Source organism: Gekko japonicus, unplaced genomic scaffold (assembly GCF_001447785.1).
Source record: "Gekko japonicus isolate JY-2015 unplaced genomic scaffold, Gekko_japonicus_V1.1 scaffold502, whole genome shotgun sequence".
NCBI classification, from domain to species: Eukaryota; Metazoa; Chordata; class Lepidosauria; order Squamata; family Gekkonidae; genus Gekko; species Gekko japonicus.
In genome coordinates this window covers 418,273-442,504 of record NW_015169186.1, presented here as the reverse complement: position 1 = coordinate 442,504, position 24,232 = coordinate 418,273, and the positions used below count along the sequence as shown (strand labels likewise).

At 50.5% G+C, this 24,232-nt stretch overlaps 1 protein-coding gene across 1 annotated transcript in view; it reads left to right on the top strand.

Moving 5' to 3' along the window:
* TRIO (trio Rho guanine nucleotide exchange factor) overlaps positions 1-24,232 on the top strand; it is a 236,019-nt gene that overhangs the window by 137,088 nt on the left and 74,699 nt on the right. The gene's annotated exons all lie outside the window — the stretch shown is intronic.

Below are 24,232 nucleotides of genomic sequence, written 5' to 3'. Positions count from 1 at the left end.
GTAGTCATGTGTCTTTGCGGAAGGGGCTCCATTTCATTGAGCACTGCCGGCTTTGTGCAACGTACTCACAGATCTTTGGCTGCAGACTTTGTGTTGGGGCTTCTCAACAATTCCGTATGATTTTCAGTAGAGGTGTTGCGTAGTTATTGCTCTGTGCTAAAGGTTAGGCTGGGGGGAGGTGGACCGGGAGACTGTTAAGCGCATCCCTGAGGCATCTCTGTTCTTTTGATCTTTTAACCTGGCCATGATCCTAGAAGAGTGGGGTATAAATGCAGCAAAGCTATTTGATCCTTACAGTTATTTATAAGCCGTTCTCTCTCCAGTGTGGGTACCAGATAAACGAATGTTTTCAGAGGGGCTGGAGAATTGCAAGCTAAAACTGTGATGTTTTCACAACACTCCCCTTTGCAAAAGCCAAATGACAAATGCCTTCCTGTGATGTCACGTAGCCGTGTGCGGCTTACGTGAGTAGGAGTGGCCCTTTCCTTGATCCCTCCTCCTGCCCGCATCTTCCCAGGGACCCTGCGTGGTGGAGTGTTCATTCACTGTGCCAGCTGTGAGAAGCCCGTGTTGCCCATCTTCCAGGCCTCCAGTCCAGTGCCGAGTAAGAGGCCAGTTCCAGCCCCGGTCCAAGGTCTCTGCCTGCACCGGGGGGGCTTAAGGGGGAAGGGGCACCGTGCGGGGGCTGACGGCGGACATATAGGATGGCTGTGTGGGAAGCCACGCAAAATGCACGGACCTCTGTAAGGCGGGAGTTGTCAGCAATCCGAGGAAGCCAAAAGAGAAGTTGAGAACGAACAGAGACTCTGTGTGTGTGTGTACATTTGCACAGCACAAACTGGCTGTTGTTCAGAGCCATTTGTTACACATTTAATTGATCCCTGTACTCAGAACAGAGTCCGTTTTCTGTTTAATGTATCTGTCTCACTCTTCATAAAAGTTTGCATGAGAGAGAGAGAGAGAGAACGAATGCTGCTTTTACTTATCTATTTTTGGAGTGGTGTCCTGTGCACACTTGGAAGAACTAATGCAGAGTAGACCTAGTAAAACACTTGATTTACGAAGTTTGGGTTTTTAACTCTAATTTCGTTCCTAACTTAAGAAGACTGAATTGTGGTACAATCTTAGTACTGGGTTTGTGTCTACCAGAAAGTCTTCTAGGAATGTCAGAATGACTATTGTGTGCTGGCCAAGAGGCTGAGATGGGAACCACTGAGTCCTGGGTTCAAGTCTGGCCTCTGCTGTGAACTCATTGAATGCTCTTAAGCAAGCCAACTCTGAGGCTCAGTTGCTCTGTGGATTTAATACTGACTAAACTCATGAGTATTTTAAGGACAGCCAAATGAATGCATGTGAAGCATGGTGGAATGGCCAAGAAAATCTTTGGATGAATTTGCTGCTAAACTCTAGAATTACGGGGGGGTTTTCTGAAGAAGGTTGACATCCTTGAACACAAGCATTACTGGTTCACTCTTCGGTGCCACACGAGTGCCTTGTTGCCCGTCTCAGAAAAATACACAAGCCATAAAATAGTTGGAGACGTGAACAAAGCACTGGTTCCTTTGCTGTTGTGTAAACTAGAAACCGTGGTTGTATCCAGTGCACAAAAATTGCCTCTTGTGCTCGAGCTCTTGCGCGAGGGAAGCACTAGGCTAGGTGCTGCACAAGCAGAGCGATGCCGAGTCCTTTTTTGTTTCTGCTGGATCCAGGTCATCATGTGCTGCAGCTCCTGGGTGACCCTGAAATGCTAATGGTCTGTAGTTCTACGGCTGGACTGCTTGGCTGAGTAAAATTGGGCGGCACACTCGGCGGGCTGGCCACCTTTGCGCCTGTCTCTAGCTGCAGAAGGGCAAGGTAGTCGTGTGGATAGCTGTGGAGGGCGTTCCAGCAGTCAGAGCCACCAAATCGTGGGGATGCAGCAACAGCACCAGAATTAGCAGGGGTGACTGAAAGCTCATTGTGGGTTTCCACCCCTGTGGATAGCCAAGCAATTCTGAAGCCTGGAAGGGTGGGGAGCTAATAGTATTCCGTGCAGACTGGCAACAGGGCAGCATGGGGAAAGGTCACCATGGGCTGCTTGGAGAAGAGGGGCAGTTTGGTGTCGTGGCTAAGAGTGGCAGACTCTAATCCAGGTTTGATTCCCCCTCCACATGCAACCAGCTGGGTGACCTTGGGTCAGGCACGGTTCTCCCAGGGCTCTCTCAGCCCCACCTACCTCACAGGGGAGAGGAAGGGGAGGAGATCACAAGCCGCTCTGAGACCGTGAGTGCAGGGCGGAGTATAACTCCAGTCTCTTCTTCTCCTCCTACTGCTACTACTTTCCCACCTTGGCTTCTTCTCCATGACTCCAGTTTGCGCTGCCTGTAGTGAGTCAGTGCCATGTCTTAGGGAAGCTTAGTGCAACTCGGTTTTGAAGGCCCTTTGAGGCATCATCTTTGCGTGTTCTGCACATGGTGCTCCTTGCCGTGCATGAAGGCAGATGTGCTAGATGTGACTGTGGGCCTGTCTTGCAGCCTGGATCCGGTGGCCCGGGGGGGGGGGGGGCTCGTTCCACATCCTCCCTGGCTGCCTGGCAAATAGCCCATAATGCTAAAGGGACTTTGGAGACCTGCTTGTGAAGTGGGGGGCGGGGGCTGAAGGTCTTGGTACCTGTGCAGAGTCCCACACGGATCTGAGGATCATGGGTTCCAGCGGTTCCCAGACCAGCCCCTCCGGACCAGACCAAAACAGCAGCAGCACTGTTAGAGGAAGCCCAGGAGAAGCACCCAGAGAAGCCTCCCGCGGTGAAGTCCATCACCCAACCCCCTCCTGCCCTCATCATCAGGGCCTTGTGGTCCCTCACAGAACGTCCTCGGAACCAGTCAAAAAAGGATTACCCATTCCAAGAACGCCTCCCCCTTCAGGTCACTCACTCCCCCTCATTCTTGTGGCGCCATCCAACCAACCAGCTCGCAGGATAGACCACATGTATAAGGTCCAAGAGGCGGGTGCTGAAGTTTTTATGTACTCATCCCAAACCAAATTACGTAGTAGTCAACTCGTCTTCTAAGGGCAGACGTACCCATTCCTCCCCTCCTGACCAAGAAGGAAAGAAGCTTGACCCCTCGGAAGGAAATTTTACTCTGCTGGAGCATTAGGTATTAAAACCTCCAACTACACCGCCTGTATGGGCAGGTATCAATATGCCCTTTGGTAACAGTTAACTGCGTTTATAGCGGCCCTCCCTGAGGACCTCAACCATCAAGCCAGACATATACAGAAAGAAGGCATGCTTCTGGCCGAACATCAGCTTAATTTGGCCAAACATCATCTTGAAATAGCGGCTAAAACACTTCCCTCTGCCATCGCCCTCCGGTGACAAGCTTGGTTGCATTCTACATCACTGCAACAAGATACTAAGGCCACTGTGTAGTGGTGAAATGCGCGAACTCTAATCTGGGAGAACCGGGTTTGATTCCCCACTCCTCCACTTGCACCTGGCTGGATGACCTTGGGCAAGCCATAGTTCTGGCACAGCTGTTCTTGAAAAAGAGCAGTTTCTGTCAGAGCTCTCTCAGCCCCACCTACCTCACAGGCAGTGTTCTCTCTAAGCTGATTTAGTGCGAGCTAGCTCACAGTTTTTTAGCCTCCGGCTCACACATCTTTGTCCTAGCTCAGGAAGGATGGCTCCTGAGCAAACTGATTTATGCAGCAGCCAAATCGCTCACTCACAACTTTAATGCCAGTCACTCACAAAGTAGAATTCTTGCTCACAAGACTCCACAGCTTAGAGGGAGCATTGCTCACAAGGGTGTCTGTTGTGGGGAGGGGAAGAGAAAGGAGTTTGTAAGCCACTCTGAGAGACCTTTGGGTAGTGAAGGGCGGGATATAAATCCAATCTCTTCTTCTTCTTTGTGAAGGACCTCCCTTTTGAGGGTGAAAGCTTATTCAGTTCCACAACGGACACTGTCTTACAGGATCTAGATAAGAGTATTAAGACATCACGGAACCTTGGAGTCTCTCAGGCTTCTCGACAGACCAGGCCTAAATCCTGGAATAAAATGTGGTCCCGCAAATCCTCACAAAAATCATCCCCCGAGACCCAATGGCAGAGGTCCCCAAGCACATCTTCACGCCCTTACGGGAACTAGCCTCGCTTTGTGCCTTCCACACAATCCAGAGCCAAAGCTCCTAAGACTCCCAAGCAGAGTCTTTGACTCTGCCCCAGTTCTCTTATAGCTTCAACCCACTCGTCTCCATCCTTACCTGTCTGCATGGAGGCAGATAACATTGGACAAGTGGGTTCTATTGATCATCCTGGAGGGCTACCGCATAGAATTCCTGCAAACCTCTCTAACCTCCTAACTTTGTTGTCCCTCTGCAATCCAGCACACTCCTGGAAGAGATTCAAAACTTGTTACACGAAGACACCATAGAATCGGTTCCAATTTCACACCAGTGCCATGGCTTCTACTCCCACTATTTCACAGTCCCCAAGAAGGACGGAGGCCTTCGCCCTATTATGGATCTCAGGGACCTCAGTCGTTTCATTCAATACAAGAAGTTCAGAATTCAGTGCATCCTACCTATCCTCATACGAGGGGCATGGATGGCGATCTTGGACTTTCAAGACCTTATTTTCACATCACGATCCATCATGCTCACAGAAAGTTCCTCCGTTTCACAGTAGGAGAGCACCATTATCAGTACAAAGGTCTCTCGTTTGGGCTGTCCACCGCCCCTCGGGTGTTCACCAAAATTATGGTGGTTGTGGCCGCACACTTCCGTCTTCAAGGGATACGCATCTTCCCACACATAGACGACTGGTTGCTGGTAGCGGGTTCGGAGTCCACCCTCCTCTGCCACATTAACCTTGCCCTGGAATCTCTGAATGAGTTGGGGCTCTGCATGAATCACAAGAAGTCAATGCTTAGCCCATCCCAGACTGTCCAGGTCATTGGCGCGATCCTGGACTCCAGAGTGTGCAGAGCTCCCCCCCCCCCCGGCCGAGCCCAAGACATCACTCTTATCCGGCTACTTTGTCAGTACAGGGAAGCTTTGGTGAAGCAACTCCAACGTCTTTTGGGACTGACAGCCGCCACAACCAGAGTACGTCTGGTCACGTTTGCCAGACAGTGTATGAGACTTCTTCCGCTTTGGTTTCTAAAGATGTTCCAGCCTCAGCGTCACCCTCAGTCCCAGCGTTTCACTCTTCCGCCTTGGGTTCTAACTTCCTTCGAATGGTGGGGAAACTCCCAAAACTTACTGGCAGGGGCACCCTTTCACCCACCCCCCACCCCATCAATGACAATCACAACACAAGCGTCCCTCTGGGGATGGGGAGCGCACCTGAACAAACTGTGTGTAGGAGCGGCTTGGGAGACTTCAGTGGCTCGCAAGCATAACTTTCCTAGTGCTTCTAGCCATCCGGTATGCCCTCCAGTCTTTCCTACGCCTGATAGCCCATCAGACAGTAGCAATCTTAACGGACAATACCACGGCTTTGTCTTATGTCAATTGCCAGGGCGGCACAGTGTCAAGAAGCCTTTGCAGGCTGGCCTTAGAGATTTGGGACGAATGGCAATCCTGGGGCATTTTCCTGGTAGCAGCTCACCTACCTGGTCCCCTCAATATAACTGCGGACTTCTTCAGCAGAGGGGGAGCGTCTCTCCACGAGTGGGAACTCAACCGGAAGTATCTCCAAGCGGTATTCGACAGATGGGGGCATCCAGACGTGGATGTCTTTGCTACACAGCAGAACAAAAAGTGTCGCCTATTTTGTTCGAGGGCGGGGATGGACCCCTTATCTCTTTTACCTGTGGTCCCACCAATACCTATACCTCTTCCCACCAATCCCTCTACTCACCAGAGTGCATCACAATATATATATATATATATATATATATTAAAATCTCTGCACTAGAATTTTCTCATGTAAGCTTGAGCACCTAGGTTTATACTTAGCAGCATGTATTAGGCACCATATTACTAAAAAACACTTTCACATTCCTAAGGATTGATCTTAGCCATACGTCCGGAGATTGAATTTAACTACATTGGCGCTTCCTGAGTCCATTTTACTATAGACTAGAGTGTCTAAGACAGGGAACCAAATGCTTCACAAAATAGCGACGGAAGCCCCTTCCTGCATCCTCGTGACCCCATCTATCGTGATCCCACTCTGCTCCATCTGTCCAAGGGCTCCTTCATCCATCTTCCAACGGTGCCGGACCTTCTCCTTGCACAGGAGGACCTGGTTCTCTACCATGATATCCCGCATCTCAAGTTCACGGTGTGGAAGATCCCGTGAGGCCTCTACGAGACAGGGTGGAGCATGTTTTGTTGAGCCGTTGTAAGCCGTCTACTCAAAAGTCCTACGAAGGGAAGTGGAAAAAGTTTCTGTCCTACCTTACTGAGGTTGGTCTCCCCCCTCCCCCCTCGGATCTGGTCGCCATTTGTAGTTTTCTCCTGTCCTGTTTGGACCAGGGCCTCCGCTATACATCGGTGACAGTGTATCTGGCAGCAATCTCGGCAAACCCCCCCCCCCCATTCCATATTCACTCACCCATTAGTCAATCGTTCCTTACGAGGACTCATCTGCCTCTTTCTGCCATGTCGACGCCCTACTCCGGCCTGGGACTTACCTCTCGTGTTGACCAAACTTACCAGTAAGCCTTTCAAACCTATGGCTACGTGTAGGTTGCAGCCTTTCTGGTAGCCATAATATCCGTCCGGAGGGTGAGCGAGCTGTCGGCTTTGCACCACAATCTACCCTACCTAGTTTTTTATCAGACGGGTGTCACGCTAGCTCTGGACATCTCTTTCCTCCCTAAAGTAATTTCGGAATTTCATTTACAAGCGGATATTGCTCTCCCTGTGTTTTTTCCTGACTCTCGGGATGATTTGGAGCGCCGCCTCCACACACTAGATGTAAAAAAGGCTTTGCTCTTCTTCCTGAACAGGACAAGGTCATTTTGTAAATCCCTCTTGTCTCCTACGCCATGCCCTCGCTTGGGGGCAAGCTGTCATCACAGTGGCTGTCCAAGCAGATTGTGGAAACAATCAAACTTTGTTACCTATTAGCAGAGAAGCCCCTTCCAGGTATGCTTCGTGCACACTCCACACAGGCAGTAGCCATCTCCACGTCCTTCCTGAAAGGCACGCCATTACAAGAGATCTGTAATGCAGGAACTTGGGCCACACCTCACACACTTGTGAGACACTATGCCCTTGATGTACGTCTTCATCAGCATTCTGCAGTGGGACGGTCTGTGTTGCAGTCCGCGTGCGTTTGAGGATCTCCAGTTCCCTCCTCCAGGTAGGGGTTGTTTTTGCTTGCTACTCTCCCAGAGGTGTGATGTACAGAGACCACGAAGAAGATAAACAGGTTGCTTACCTGTAACTGATGATCTTCGAGTGGTCATCTGTGCATTCACACCACCTGCCCTCCTTCCCCGCTGCTGTCGGTCCTCTAACTTATTTCATGGCTGATGGCAGCGGTCAGAAGGAACTGGCAGGATTGTCATGCCCCTCCCCTAGTCATGCGCACTGGAACCCTGCACGTGACGGGGGAGCGGGCGCAACAATTCCCTTGCTTTCAATTCTACTGATTGGGGTCGGTGCAAGCGCACTATATCCCAGAGGTGTGAATGCACAGATGACCACTCAAAGATCATCAGTTACAGGTAAGCAACCTGTTTTTCCTACAAGATCCCCGGGAAGAGATCCATACACTCGGGCACTTGGATTGTGAGTATGGTCACCCTGTTCGTGAAGACAGAGAGCACAGTTATGCCTCCAAATCCTCTTCCAAAGACTTAGTGCTAGAACCATCTTTGTACTCTCCCAGCAAAGACCTTTGCATATACAATGAAGAGCTAATCCAAATGGTGAGATCCCTTGAAACTGATGTCTCATGTGCCCCTCTGAGTGCAGTGGATTCAAGTAACACACCCCAGGGATGCACAAGTCCTTCACATCCATAGTCATGGAAGGTCTGCTTGAAGTCACTACAGGCCCTTGGCTGCATTCAGCATCAGTGTCTCTGTACACCGTTCAGGCTTGCTTCCCCTGTGCTAATACTTCATTTGCTTGCATCAGTTTTGGCAAGATGGGTGAAGTCGTAAGGCCAGTAGAGTAATCCAGCTGGAATCCCGGGTGGCATGTGCCACACCTCAGTGCTCCTCGCTCCAGTTGTTACCTCACTGAAGAGTTCACACTTGTTCACAAAACTGCTGACCTCCTTGCAGCAACGGCCGAAGCCTCATTCTGTCCATTTTAAACTGCCCTTCCGTAGGACGGGGCAGAGAAGGCTGAGTCGTTGGATGCACCTGGCTTAGGTGGGGGTGGCAGATCCCCCAATTTTGCGGGCTTGTGCCTGCCGCCGGCCATGCCCCCAGCAGCGGCCACCCACAACCACCCCTCCCCATCCCCTCCTGAGAGATTTAAAGGTCCCTTCGGCTGATCAGCAGGATCACGTGACCCTTCAAGCGCTTTTTGCGAGCGGGGCCACGGCGAATTCCCCACTTGGAGTCTAGGCGTGCGGGGCCGTTTGAAGGGGAGGCTCCCTGTAAATGGTTCTTGAAAGACGGCTCCGAGGATGCCTTCCGTGGGGCTGCGTCCCCACCGTGGTGATGTCACTTCTGCATGACGTCATCGCGTTGGGGATGCCCCCTCCCCCTCCAAGAGTGCCCCCCCCCAACGTCCCCTTCTGGGAAGGAGGCCGGGCCTGGCAACCCTGACCTGGGGTGGAAACAGTGAATCTGACTTGTCCTTGGACCTCCCGGATCCTGGGACTGGCCCAGTTGTATCGCCAGGCCCATCGGCTCGAGGGATGATGATCAGACGAACAACGTGGATTTAGATCTGGAAAGCGCACCATCTAACCCTTAGTACTGCGAGCACCTTATTGCTAACTGTTAAGTTATGTCATATGAATGAGTATGTGCTTTATGGAGTTCAAAATTTTTATGGTTCTGCCCATCAGGTCCATTGCACCGCTTTGTTAGCCGCCCTGAGCCTCTTCGCAGGATGGGCGGGGTCAGGGGTCATTTCGTAGAAAAAGAGCTAGGGGAACTCATTAGCATAACTCATTAGCATATGCCACACACCCTGACATCACCGGAAGTGTGTCATAAGGCCACACCCCCTGACATCACCGGAAGAGTGTCATAAGGCCACACACCCCACCCCCAACGGTCCCGGCCGCCGTCGCCGGCCTTGCAGCTCCACTGCCGAGCCCCATGACGGGCCCGGCGGTGGACCTGCAAGGCCGGCGGGAGTGCAAGGAAGCCCCGCGAAGGCCCTCCCTGGCCCCAGGCAGGCAGGGGTGGGGAGAGGCAGGGAGGAAGCAACTTACCCTCCCTCTTCTCCTGCCTCCTCCTGGCTGAATGAGGGCCGGAAGCGGGGCGGCCGGAAGCGGGGGCGGGGCTTTGTCATGTGCCCCCGCCCCCCCGTACCTCACCCGGGGGAACTGCGATCCCCCCCGAAATGACCTCTGGGCGGGGTATAAATATAATAAACAAATAAATAATTAATTAATTGGAGGGAGAGGCCTTTGGGCGGTTGGCACTCAAACGCACCTTCTGGTTAACCCAGTAAAAAGTGCCTTTGCTTGCAAGGCTGGGAAGTAATAAGAAATAACACCCCAAATACTTAAAGAAGGCGTTTTCTGCTGTTGTTTGCAAACTGGCTAATTCTTATCTCTGGGGTGAAGGGAATCAGGAGAACGTCGGCTAACAGGTCAGACGTTGTGCTTGTAACCTAAGAAACCGAATCCTCCCGGGTACAGCTGTGCTGGTAGTTCTGAAACTGTAGGCGCATTGTAATGCAAGGACAAGCAAAACTTCACCTCCTTCCAATATTTGCTTTAATGGCTCGTTACATTTACCCACCAAGTAGCTACTGAGGTTCTCTCGTTGAGGGGAGAATAGGCCGTTTTTGGCCAATGCCAGGGTGGCTTGGAAGGGTGGAGGAAAGGATGAAACCGGCAGGCTGTAGCAATTCTTGATTGTTGAGTTCATGAGCAGGCACTCCCTGTCTCTCCCCCCATACAGGAAATGAGTATTATAAATAAAATTCCTGGTAATTTGTGTAACTTATTTTTTAATCCAGGGAATGAATTGTTGTAGTATTGTGTCAGAGCTTTTGGGACGGGGTGGTCTTGTGCCCCGAGAGATGGAGTGATTTGACAGGATTCTACATTATATTGTGCTAAGCCTCAATAAGCTGGGAATGATAAAACTTGTGAATTACATGGTGAAATGAGATAAAAATTAGTCATGTGAAGCACTAGAGGTGTTCTGCTGTAACAGACCAGTGGTCCATCTAGTCCAGCCTCCCGTCTCACACAGCAGCCAACCAGTTCCTCTAGAGGGCCAACAACAGGGCAGAGAGGCCGAGGCCTTCCCCTGATAAGGACACCAGAAGAGCCCTGCTGGGTCAGACCAGTGAGGGTCCCTCTAGTCCAGCCTCCCGTCTCACACAGGGGCCAACCAGTTCCTCTGGAGGGCCAGCAACAGGGTACAGAGGCTGAGGCCTTACTAAAAACCTCAGAAGAGCCCTGCTGGATCAGACCAGTGAGGGTCCATCTAGTCCAGTATCCCATCTCACACAGGGGCCAGCCAGTCCCTCTGGAGGGCCAGCAACAGGGCAGAGAGGCCCAGGCCTTCCCCTGAGAAGAACACCAGAAGAGCCCTGCTGGATCAGGCCAGTGAGGGTCCACCTAGTCCAGCATCCCCTCTCACACAGGGGCCAGCCAGTTCCTCTGGAGGGCCAACAACAGGGCAGAGAGTCCAAGGCCTACGTAAGAACACCAGAAGAGCCCTGCCGGATCAGACCAGTGAGGGTCCATCTAGTCCAGCATTCTGACTCACACAGTGGCCAACTAGTTCCTCTGAAGGTCCAACAACAGGACATGGAGACCAAGTCCTGCATTAGAACACCAGAAGAGCCCTGCTGGATCAGGCCAGTGAGGGTCCCTCTAGTCCAGTCTCCCGTCTCACACAGTGACCAACCAGTTCCTCTGGAGGGCCAACAACAGGGCAGAGAGGCTGATGCCTTTCTGTGATAAGGACATCAGAAGAGCCCTGCTGGGTCAGACCAGGGAGGGTCCCTCTAGTCCAGCCAAACAGTTCCTCTGGAGGGCCAACAACAGGGCAGAGAGGCCGAGGCCTTCATAAGAAGAGCCCTGCTGGATCAGACCAGTGAGGGTCCATCTAGTCCAGCATTCTGACTCACACAGTGGCCAACTAGTTCCTCTGAAGGTCCAACAACAGGGCATGGAGACCAAGGTCTGCATTAGAACACCAGAAGAGCCCTGCTGGATCAGGCCAGTGAGGGTCCCTCTAGTCCAGCCTCCCGTCTCACACAGGGGCCAACCAGTTCCTCTGAAGGGCCAGCAAACAGTGCCTTCTCCTGACATTGTCTCTTAGCACTGCCTCTGGATATGGAGATTCCCTTTAGTGACCTTAGCCCTATCTTCCATGCCCCAATCTAATACGCTTTTATTTTATATTATATTTTTGTTTGTGTGCTTGCCTAGAATTCATGGTGACTTTTGGGGACCCCTGCCGGGGGCTTGGATGTTTTTCAGAGAGGTAGCTTGCTATTCCCTGCCTCTGCGCCCCATGCCCTGGTCGGTCTAGATGGTCTGTATAGCCCCTTCCATCCCTGTGATTTTGTATGTGTGAACAAACTAGGTAGCACAATGAAGAATTCTTAATTCGTGATTTTGAAATATGACGTTTCTAAGTTAATTTCCTTCCCTTCGCACATGATTTGGGAATGTGCTTCCTCTTGGCCGACGGGAAGACCCCCAGTGGTAGGGAGGCTGATCCCCTCGTATTTTCCACCAAGCCTTTGGCAACTGGCTCTGTGTGCATGGCTTTCCTCTGTGTGTTTCAGAGTCACCCAAGGGGAGCAAAAAAACCCAAAAGAGCCTGTTGACTGCATAGCCAGGAATTTGCTTGCACTTCTGCTAGGCTAGTTACGGTAGACCCTAACCCCTCACATCTGGCTATTCCCACATGTGAGCCTGAAATCAGGAGCTGTGCTTGGGCAGTGAGTCAGAGGAGAACGTCCTCTAAGGGAGTTGCTGCACTGAAGGCGGGCAAGGGGGCTTTTAAAGAGCTGGAACCTTCCGCAGATTTTTACCCTTGCTTGGGAAGCTTCCAGGGGGGAAGTGCGAAGAAGAGGACGCTTTGTGCGAAAACCCTCCTCGGGGCTGTGCAGAGACTGTGCAGTCTCCGCTTAGCATGTCCCACCGAGTGGAACAGATGGATGCCTTGGAGTCTCTTCACTCCCTGCACTGTGGCCATGGGCAGCCAGGCAGCTGCAAATACTGGATCCTGGACTTAGGTACCAATGGCAGGGGCAAACACGCGGGGCGGGGCGGGGTGGATTTGTGTGTGTGTGTGTGTTTGTATGGCAGAAGCGGATGCGTTAGGTGTGCAGTGCAGCATGATGGCGGCAAAACAACAGAAGGGGAGATTTTAAAAGTTCTGGGAGCCCTACAAGCACCTCAGCCACCCAGGAGAGAAAATAAGCGGGAGGCCACTTATATCCTGTGAAGCAGGGGTGGGAAGGCTGGATTGGGCATGCTCACAGAGCTGGTGCTAACAAAAACCACATCCTGGTGGCTGGCATGGAATGAATGGGAAGGGGGGGGGAGCGAGTTCGGGTTTTAAGGTATGCTTTATTTATGTAGTGCATTAAAAATCATTCTCCAGCCCCCCCCCCCCCCCAAAAAAACACCTCTAACTGTCACAATATATCAAATGGTAAATCAGGCATTCCAGTCTAGAGATGAAAAATCTCTGGAAATTATGAATTGGGGAGGGGGGATTTTGAGAAAAATTAGAATATAGCCAGTCACTTCCTCTCAAATCTAAACTTATTTTTACTGCTTTAACAACATAAAATACATCATTTCTAACTTAGCTTATAAAACTGTATTTGGCATATTTATGGAATTCAAAGTGTGAATGGTTTAGTTGTTGTTTTTTTAATGCAAGAGAGATCATGACTCTCGCCAGCCCTCGAGTCCCGCACCCCTTGGGCACCCTTTGCAGGCGTCATCATTGTTGCCATTTGAGAGGTCAGGAAAAATACAAACTGAAATCTAAACTTGAAAACAGATTTGCAGTTAAGAGATGGTCGCTTGGACAGAAACAGGATCGCACAGTTATGACTGGCCACCAGCATAGTTCGTTTCTGAAGTGAACTTTGCAACACTGAAAACCCTGAGCTCTTTAAGAATTCATTATCATGCACATTACAGCCTTATTAATTGCTGTCAAAATTATTCACATGTAAGCCGCTAACATTGCATGTGTCGTATACATGCCACAGGTTATTTTACATAAAATGTTTCATACTACACAATTTGAGTGAGTAAAACCTTTTCTTAAACGCATTTCACTCATTACTAGGCCAGTCATACGACAGAATTGTCAGTCTGACTTTCACATGCATTAATATGTTCGAGGACATTTTTTTTTCTAATTTTCAGATTTAAATGGTCACACCTGCAAAAAAAATAAACAGTTAAATTAAAATTGTTTACTGACCTTGCTTTCTGACAGAACTATTGTGATAAGCCTTTATGGCTCTGTTTCTTTAAACATTTCAAGCAAAAGATCTAAGCTTCATCTGATAAACCTAAACATCAGAGTTTTTGACACTGAGTTCATCTCGTAACCCCTTTGTTAAATGACCCTAGCTTTTTACCTACATAGCTTGATTGTAATCTAAAAGAGATCTGTGCTGCTTTACTAAGAAATAAATTCCTCTGAGTTTACTCACAAGTAGGTTTTCCCCAGGATTGTAAATCTAGCAGTGCTTTGAATGGAGACCCTGCTGAGGTGCTTCCATTGTGGATGGACTACTGTTGTGTGACGTGTAAGCAATGCTGCCCAGTGTGTGGAGTGAAAGACGAACCATGTGGAGCTGTAACTGCGTTGCTTTTTTGGTGGAAGAACAGTCGTCCTCCTCGCTGTTTGGTCCTCACTGTCCTGTTTGTAACGGTGATCCTTCCAGCTACAAAGATAGAATAGACTTTCCTGAGGAACATCTGCCACCATCCCAGACGTGTTATTAAGCAGGAATGTTTTTCAAGTGCCACGGCCTGCCGTGCCGTACAAAACCAGGTACACAAGCAGATCTTTACCACCTTAGACTCACAGCATGTTCACTCTGCTTGCAAGCCACGGCGTGTGAGTCCACCAAGCTTTACGGCACGCATTTAGAAGCATGTTGGCTTTGCGGGGAGGCTGAGAAGGGGAAACATGGAAGTGATTATGAGAAGGTATTTTGTGGGCCATTGTGCCTTATATGTTGGTGGCACTGCAGGAACAGTGTGAACAGTAGCTTTGGCAACGTTTACTGCATCTAGACTTTGACGACAGGCCAGGCCTCCAGACTCCAGTCATGATTATGCCAGATTCTCGTGTGATAACCCTTGTTTAAATTGCCCTAAGATCTTCCCCTCCCTTAGGCCTCAAGTTTCAAAATGGCTGGTGTGGTCCAGTGAGGGAGAGGAGGTTGTTGAGTCACCTGGCAGGATGCTTCTGCTTCCCAGGGGCTATGTGGACTGGCTGGGTGCATCCTGCTTCCTTTGTTCTGTGCAGATCTCCTCATGCAGTGTAATCCTAGAAACGGTGCTTTGGGAGCGAACGAAGAGAAGTGTTAAGGGAGGCAGAAGGTCCCAGGTTCAGTGCCCAGTATCTCCAGTCAGGTGGGTCAGGCGGAGAACCTTTGTCTGGAAACTGCTGCCAGAGCAGAGGGCACTGACCGAGATGGACTAGTGGTCTGATGCAGTATAAGGCAGCTTCATGTCTGTTTAGATAGAGTCATCTATCCGTGGCTACCACCCATGGTGAGAGAATTTTTTCAGTGTGATTTTGCCCTACGCACTTTTATATCTGCTAAATCACATGTTGCAATGTCAAAATGTTGGGCATATCTGAGCTGCAGTGAGTTTTTACCTACAGTGTGCTCTTTTTAGAGTATCGTGCTAATTTGGTAGAACTTGTGGGTGATTTATTACATCATAAATTCTTTCAGCAAAAGGACCAATAAGTTCTTATGAAAAAATTCTGCCTTCCAGGGAAATATGGGGTGGGGGGTTACATGGAAGAGAGATTCCTGCATTTTCTTCCCCAGTGTGTTGTGCTGTAGGAAGCAATGTGTCCGTTGAGAAATGGGACACCCCCTCCCAAAAAAAAATCCAACTCAGCAAAAAAGCTAAGCTGAAGAGAAATGATTACATGTTTCCTAAAGTAATAAGGAGCTGTGAGACGAGGGTTCCACTAGTGTTAATTTTATGTAAAAAAAATTGTGTTAAACATTAATCATAACAAAGTGTGCATACACAGAGCTCCATGCAAGGGAAGGGCTGCCCCGTTTTGTCTGGTAGAGGGAATGTTCTGTTGATGGCAATGAGGCCACATGTATGGCGTCTTCTTGAAGACTGGTGGAGAGTTACAAATGCCCATCGTTTGGGGGACTTAGAGTGCTGATTCAGTTCCCGCAGCCCAAATACATTTTGAATTTATTCTCTGTCAGTCATCTATGTTGCTTATTCTTGTCGTTTTTAAATTCACCACTATCCTGGGACTTGGTCTCTTGGAGCCCGCCCGTCTTTTAGGGTTACCAACCTCCAGGTAGGAGGCCCAGGAGATCTCTCAGAATAGCAGGTGATCTCCAGATGACAGACATCCGTTCCCATGGAGAACACGGCTGTTTTGGAGGGTGGGCTCTGTGGCCTTGTGCCCCACTGAGGCCCCTGCTTTCCCCAGGCTCCACCCCCACACCTCCAGGATAGCGATGTGGGGGGGGGAATAATTCGGGCGGAATCTGATTCGGCAGGCCGAATGACAGCTAAATGCCACTTTTGGCAATGCAAGCTGATAGTGGTGGCATTCGGCCTGCCGAATCAGATTCGGCTCAATTATACCCTGCAGGGAGCCATTTAACCCCCGTGTCTTCTCCGGCTCACCCGCTGCAGCTTCCAGAGCCCCCCTGCCCTTTCCTGGAAAGGTCGGGGAGGGTGGCCTCCCCATGCTTTCCGTGGGGCCGAAGGCTGTTTTTTGGGCCACAGCCGAATTTCGGTGGCAGGCCGAATTAGATCAGAGAATCTGATTCGGCCCACGGCTGCCCAAAAGGGGGCTGAATGGGCCATTTTCCGTGGGGGGCATTCGGTTCGGAGGAACTGAATGCACACCCCTACTTCAGGACCTTCCCAACCCAGAGCGGGCATCCCTGATTTCCTTACCTCTCATGGCAGAGCTTAGCGTCCAGGGAGGAAAGTGTGTTGTCCTGGATTGTGTCTGCTGTGTAGTTCCTGCTCCTGTGGACTCCAACATACACTGGGACGTTTGTTATTCACTGGCACAGCTGGATTCTAGAACTGGTTAAATGGAAAATGGAGTTTTTCTCACTGCTGAAGTTCACAATGAGTGTGAGTTCGTATATCTACATGGCACAGAACCCCATTCCTACCAATGAGTGGCCTTACTGTGGAATGATCGCTGGGAAAAGGGGCTTGGGGGAAAGAAGGTGACAGCTGCAGTGCAGTCAGGTGACTTAGCGTGGCTGATGGGGCGGAGTAACACTTGGAGGTGAGCCAGTCCTGAAGGAGTTACAGCCGTAGCCTTGGTGGCAGGTGGAGGTGGTTAAATGCCTTGCTGTGGCCCCTCACTAGAGTCCGCCAGAACAAAAGGCTGCAAAACCTTTTTCTGGAACAGGGTGTACATCTGGGTGCCAAGGAGAGGCATACCTGTGGGTCAATAGGCTGCAGGCCCCTGTTCCCTTCCTGTCTTCCTTCTGCAGAAATTGTTAAGATCCTTTTAGAGGGCAGTTCATAACCTGGACACTGCATTTGACATTTCATCTTCAGAAATGGCAGGTTTAGAAAAGTCTCTCTGTGTGTGTCTTTTTTTTGTGTGTGTGTGTGTATGCGTGCACCCGGGGCAGTAGAGCTGGATCCCAAGCAAATGACCATCCCTTCCTGATAGACTTGTGAGCGTCATTTTAAGGAGCTGCTGTCTCCGCTGCTCGTGTGCCGTGATGAGAGTCACATGCTTCCAGGCTGCACAGATGCAGCAGTCACGTGATGCAGGAGCTAGACTGGGGTGAGGAGGACGCCCTTGTCCATTCTTAGGCCGCTGCTACTCAGTGGTGGTGGCAGCATAGTGCTTTCCTATGGAATGAGCTGACCCATTCCGTTCCAGAGTCCACCCCAGGACTTCTGTATGCCTGTGCGAAGCCTCCTGTTTTCATTACCGTCCTGAGGGGGGGGGGGAGCAGGGTGGCTCCTTCTTGCATCATCAGTTACCACGATGAGTCCAGACTGCAGCTCTGGCCAACACCAGCATCTCGATGCCTTCTCAGAAACTCTGGCCCGGGGAGAGGCTACTGCCTCCCTTCTTCTCCCGTGGCCCACATGGCTTCTGGCAGGCTGGGAAGAAGCCACGCTGCAAGCACTTGCCGTCGTGCATAAGTGGTGTAAGAGCACGAGCTCTCTTCATGAGTAATAATTGGAGCTTGGTGGATGCCAAGAGCGCTAAAGCTTTTGAAGCCAGAAGAAGAAGAGACGGCTTCTGTGCCCCACTTTCCTCTGCCTTAGGGAGACTCAAAGTGGCTGACAATCACCTTCCCCTCCTCTCCCCACAACAGGCCCCTTGTGAAGCAGGTGAGGCTGAGAGGGTTCAGAGAAAACCGGGACTGGCCCAGGGTCACCCAGCAGGCATCATGGGGAGGAGGAGAATTGGGGAATCAAACCTGGCTCTCCGGTTTAGAGTCTGCCACTCTTAGCCACCAGACCACACTGGCTTTCCAGAAGAGTCCAGGTCACAAAACTTGCCAGGCTGGTGTTTCTCCAACTACGCTAGGTTAGGCAACCGGCTCCCTACCTGTCTCATTCTGACCTAGCCATGGTACTGCATGCAGTGGTCACATCCAGGATAGACTACAATAAGAACATAAGAACATAAGAGACGCCAATGTTGGATCAGGCCAAAGGCCCATCCAGTCCAACACTCTGTGTCACACAGTGGCCAGAAATACCAGTGCCATCAGGAGGTCCAGCAGTGGGGCCAGGACATTAGAAGCCCTCCCACTGCTGACCCCCCCCCCAAGCACCAAGAAGACAGAGCATCACTTGCCCCAGAGCCCCTAGCTATACCTTGTGGCTAATAGCCACTGATGGACCTCTGCTCCATATGCTTATCTAATTCCCTTTTGAAGCCGTCCATGCTTGTAGCACCCACCACTTCCTGTGGCAGTGAATTCCATGTGTTAATCACTCTTTGGGTGAAGAAGTACTTCCTTTTATCCGTTCTAACCCGACCGCTCTGCAGTTTCATGGAGTGCCCACGAGTTCTTGTATTGTGAGAAAGGGGGAAAAGTACCTCTTTCTTTACCTGCTCTTTCCCATGCATAATCTTATAAACCTCGATCATGTCACCCCTCAGTCGTCTTTTCTCCAAACTAAAGAGCCCTAAGCGCTTTAACCTTTCCTCATAGGGAAAGTGTTCCAACCCTTTTATCATTCGAGTTGCCCTTTTCTGCACTTTTTCCAAAGCTATAATATCCTTTTTAAGGTGTGGTGACCAGAACTGCACACAGTATTCCAAATGAGGTCTCACCATTGATTTATATAGGGGCATTATTATATTGGCTGATCTGTTTTCAATACCCTTCCTAATAATCCCCAGCATAGCATTGGCCTTCTTTATTGCAGTCACACACTGTCTCGACATTTTCAGTGAGTTATCTACTACAACTCCAAGATCTCTCTCTTGCTCAGTCTCTGCCAGTTCAGACCCCATCAATGTGTATTTATATTTAGGATTTTTGGCTCCAATGTGCATCACCTTGCACTTGGCCACATTGAACCCCATTTGCCATGTTGACGCCCACTCGCCCATCCTTGACAGATCCCCTTGGAGTGCCTCACAATCCTCACTGGTTTTCACCACCATAACTTACTCTACAGGGGCCTGCCCTTGAGGCCGACCCAGAAGTTCCAAATGACCCAGAATGTGGCGGTGCGGGTGCTCACGGGGACCTCTCAGCCTGTGCTGCACAAGCTGGACTGGTGTTGTTTTTGACGTTTAAGGCCCTTAGCAGCCAGGGACCGACATACCTCTGGGACCGCCTCTCTCAGTGTGCCCCCAGAAGGTTGTAGAACCTCCTGGGGGTCCTCAGCCCGAGGGAGATCCGGCTGTCCTCAACCGAGGCCAAGACTTTTCCAGCCCTGGCCCCTGCCGGGTGGGACTCTCTGCCAGGGAACATCCGTGCCCTGCAGGATTCGTTACCTTTCTACAGGGCATGTCAGGCAGGGATGCTCCACCAGGCATTTGGTTGAGGGCAGCCGTGGGACAACATGTAGTCTGGCGCTCTCACACCCTCCATTCTCCGCAAAAATATCCCCCCCCCCTCCGGGCTTGCGGAAGCTGAATTTTTCCCCCCGCCATCTTGGAATTGAATTGTTTTGACTTTATTTATCATAATACACCTTCATTGTAAGCTGCCCTGAGCCATGCATGCTTGCAGGGAAGGGCGGCCTAAAAAAATTCTAAATAAATAAGTAAGCTTAGTTGCCTCATTGTCCACGATAAGTCCATTGTTAGCCCCCGTCTCTTCCTGCCAGTCTCTCTCGAGTTAGCCCCCCTGTGTTCGGGGGGAGTTTGGGGGGGGGGGGGGGTTGAGGGTTCGTTGTTCCCTGACATCCCAGACTGGTTTTGAACATGGTCCTTTCTTCTTTTCCCCCTTCTGTAAATAGAAGCAGCTGCATAAAACTTGTTTGAGGAACAAGAATTCTGATAGAACTTCAGGATGTAGATTTGAAATTCTTTAAAATAAGGCACGATCGTTTTTCAGAGCACAGTTCTGACTTTGATAGAATTACTGTATTTATTACTAGAATGATGTATGACATGACTGTACATTTATCCGTGGAGCGTTTCAAGATTTCCTGCTCTCTTCTCTTCCTCTCTCCCTCCCTCTCTCTCTCTCCCCCTCTCTCTCTCTCCCTCCCCCCCTCCTTCTCTCTCTCTCTCTCTCTTTAATAAGAGAATTAGGAATCTTTGATGGAGGAAATACTCTGTCAGGAGCTGGCTCTGAATCCCATTAACCACCCCGGCCCACTTTCTTGACCCACCCCTTCTCAGAGTCTTTGCTGTTAAAGCCGCTGTTCATTGGGTGGAAGAGAAGAGCAGCAGCAACCGAACAGGAAGAAGACGACCCTCCCTCCACCTGGACCCTGCAAACAGCTCTTGTAGAAATAACCCCCACAAAAAACTCTGCAATATGTGCAAGCTGTTGGAAACTTTCAAGGCAAAAAACAACAACAACCCCACCCTAATATCAATAAATAAACATTAAAAAGTTAGTTGCTCACGTTTTTGATATTTGGGGCACAGGTGTGGCCTTTTCCCCGTTCTGCTGTGCCACCGTTGGGGGTGTGGATGTGACACCCAGGACTGTACTTCCCTCCTGGTCCACGCACAGAACTCCCTGCAACTACAGGAGAACCCGGTTCCTGTGCCCTCCAAATGTTGTTCCTTCCCTTTGCCTGGCGACGGCCGAGCAGTGTGGATGCTTTCTGGGGCTGTGAGCCCAAGGGCAGACAGCGACCGACCACCAAAGAGGAAGGAGGGGAGGGGAGCAGCAGCAATAAATACACGGGGACTTGACTAGGACTAGGAAGCAGGCCACGGCTTTGTTGACGGCAGCAGGTGGATCACTAGCACAGCACAGGACAGGATCCGACACACTGGGCGACCCACCTGCCAGCTGATGAGCCCACCCCCAGCCCACACCTGCTAGGGTAACCTGGAGCGGCAAGCAAGTGGTCCCACAAAAAGGGCACAAGCCCATGGATGGAACTCTTGCCCCCTGGGAGTGGGGCCAGGCATGCCACCATGAGGCTCAACCCCAAGACCCCTTAAGAGGGTCCCCACCAGGGAAAACAGGCATGCAGGTGCTGCCTTCCCCTAAATGGATCCAGCCCAGGGCCTGAAACCACTACCAGAGCTGGGCAGGTACTGCCCTGTGCTCACGCCAAAGCTCCTACAGCAGCGACCAACCAACCAAGGAGGATGTTCTGCATACCATGAAACCAGAAGACCCGGCCCCAGCAGGGCAAATGTGCCCCAGCAGCCCTGCGAAGCTCCTACAGCACCCACCGGCACCATAAGGCCAGACGTCCTGACCCCAGCAGGTCAAATGAATGAAATATCTGCGTGGTGAATGACCAAGCCACCAACCAGCTCCGCAAAGCAACTCACAGCCTTGCAGATTTTCTTCTTTACATCGTCCACTTTGTCGGGGCAACGCCATTCCTTCGGGCCCAGCAAACAGGAAGTTGAGGAATTTATCCAGAGAGTGGGTCACTGCCCATTCCAGAAGTGTTGAAGGCCTCGAAAGCCGCACAGGTGGCCGAGCAGCCCACGAGCATGGCCTTGTCAACGTACCACACACCACTCAGTTTGAACCCCAACAGCCAGTGGTCACTGGGATAGACGGACTGGGTATCCTCCTCCGCCATGGGGTCCCCGGCGCCACAAGCCCTGACTATGCTCACCGCGTGAACTAACAGTGCATGGCACACGGGGCAGCATTCCTGATGGACGGTCTTATTAACAGACAAGCCCTTCGGGTAGGACAGGTGGCGCATTGATCAAAACTGGCCCAGAGCCTTCTTGGGAACCACTCCAAGGAGAGAGAGAGAGAGACCCACACGTCTGGTGTGGGAGGAGAGCTGAATGGACCAGCTGCCGCTCCTGGGCCACCTCAGCAGCAACTGTGTCTGGCAGTTCACGGGCCAGCTTCCAGCGGCCTGATGCAAAAGGGATGTGGGGACCAGGGAAGAGGACACAGAAACCCAACGGGAAGCCCTCCCAGAGGAAAGAGGCGGCGGCTCAGTTGGAGGACGGACCGAGTAACAAATGCAGGGGGCCGGGGCGAACGGGGATGTGAGCCAGGCCCAGGCCCGAGTTGGACAGGGAGGGATTATTTTCCAGAGCTGGAGGCTGCGGCAGCGGCTGTGCCGGACCCCCTCTTCCCTGCTGCCAGAGAAGAGCTGCTGCTGGCTGCCGCCCCCCGGGCAGGACAGCCTGGGGTGAGGCCCAAAACAGCTATCGCAGTTGTGGCTGTACCTGCAGTGCGAATGTTGGCGCTTCCCCTCGTTATTCTCCCAGCACACCCTGCAGCCAAGATCCCAGCTGAGACCCACTGGTGTGACCCTGGAGGGGGCGCCCCCCCCCCCTTGACGTGGGTGCCGAACATTTGCAGCCACAACTTACCATGAATTAAGTTGCCCCTGGGTATCTTGCTGTGAGAAACCCGTTTACAAAAGGCTTTGTCATAGCAGATAGCAGCTGTGTCATCTGCCAGTGCCTGAGCCCACAACTCGCTCCCAAGGTAACTGAACAGGTGCCACCTGCATTCCAGGTAGGCAGCCTGGATCACCCTCATGGAAACGTTGTGCCCAGCCAGCCAGTTAAGAAAGGCGAGAGCCACTGCTCCTTTCCCCCCCCCCCCCACCCTTTCCTCAAGGTGCGAGCCATGCTTGCCTCCCTCAGTTTCGGGCTTCAGAAAGGTAAATACGTTGATGTAATGCCCATCTAAAATTAAGAGAGGTGGGACAAGTTGATGCTGGGTGGGTCCTCAGAGTCATTAAAGATGGCCAACCCTGGCAAAGCCCCAGAAGGCTGACCAGAACCCCACAGTGTAGTGAGGCTACTGGCCACCCTCTCCCTCCGCCTGGTGGCCCAAGATGGCACTCCAGGGACGCATGCAGCTGTAATCCAGTAACCCCCAGAAGAGTGAGTAGACGCCTCATCTGAGGAGGACTTGCCTGATTGCTGCCTGCTGCCAGATGTCTCAGGGTGTCCGTTTGTATTTCTATAGCAATCAGGCATGTACCACTTTTCTGTAAATTTGTGAAATTGTTGTAAATAGATTTTGACAGTTTTTTCCACAATATTGTTTTGCTTTGGGGTTACCCATGCCGCAGCAGCAACATGTGGTCCCTCTTCCTGGTCAGCATCCTCTGCCCTGCGGATGCAAACCCCCACAGGTAAATCAGTGGCCGTGGATTAAGACCATAAGAACATAAAAGAAGCCAATGTTGGATCAGGCCAATGGCCATCCAGTCCAACACTCTGTCACACAGTGGCCAAAAATACCAGGTCCACCAGTGGGGCCAGGACACTAGAAGCTCTCCCACTGTTGCCCCCCCAGCACCAAGAATACAGTTCATCACTTGCCCCAGACTGAGAGTTCCTATCTATACCTTGTGGCTAATAGCCACTTGATGGACCTCTGCTCCCTATCTTTATCCAGTCCCCTCTTGAAGCTGTCTATGCTTGTAGCTGCCACCACTTCCTGCGGCAGTGAATTCTGTGTGGTCTTTACTATTTGGGTGAAGATGTACTTTTATCTGTTTGACTGCTCAGCAATTTCATTGAGTTCCCACAAGTTCTTGTATTATGAGAAAGGAAGAAAAGTACTTTTTTTCTCTACCTGCTGTATCCCATGCATAATCTTATAAACTTTGATCATGTCACCCCTCAGCCATCGTTTCTCCAAGATAAGAGCCCGAACTAATTTACCCTTTCTTCATAGGGAAAGTGTTCCAACCCTTTTATCATTCTAGTTGCCCTTTTCTGCACTTTTTCCAATGCTATAATACCCTCTCTTTTTTTTAACAGATTTATTTATATTTTCACAAATATACAACCATTACATTAGTATTTTAACATGTCATCTATGTAAGTCAGGTACACAATTTTAATGTTTTAACCATTTATAAAATTCTGCCCATCTTCCTTTAAACACCTTATCATCTTGCCTAGACAAAATAAGAGTTAACTTGTCCATTTCTGCGACTTCCATTAATTTTTCGACTAATTCCTTTCTTTTTGGTAATTTTTCTTGTTTCCAACATTTCGCGATCAAAATTCTAGCCGCTGTGAGCAAGTATGTTAATATATAATAATTATTTCCTTTATATTCATTTGGAATAATATTTAATAAATAAGTCTCCGGACATAGTTTTAGGTTTATATGCAGCATTTCCATTATCAGTTCTTTTACATTTTTCCAAAACTTATATACTTTTTCACAATTCCACCACATATGGAGGAAGGACCCTACGTTATTTTTGCATCTCCAGCAATTTTTGTTAACAGTTTTGTATGCTTTAGATAACTTTTCAGGGGTCCAATACCATCTATGGAATATC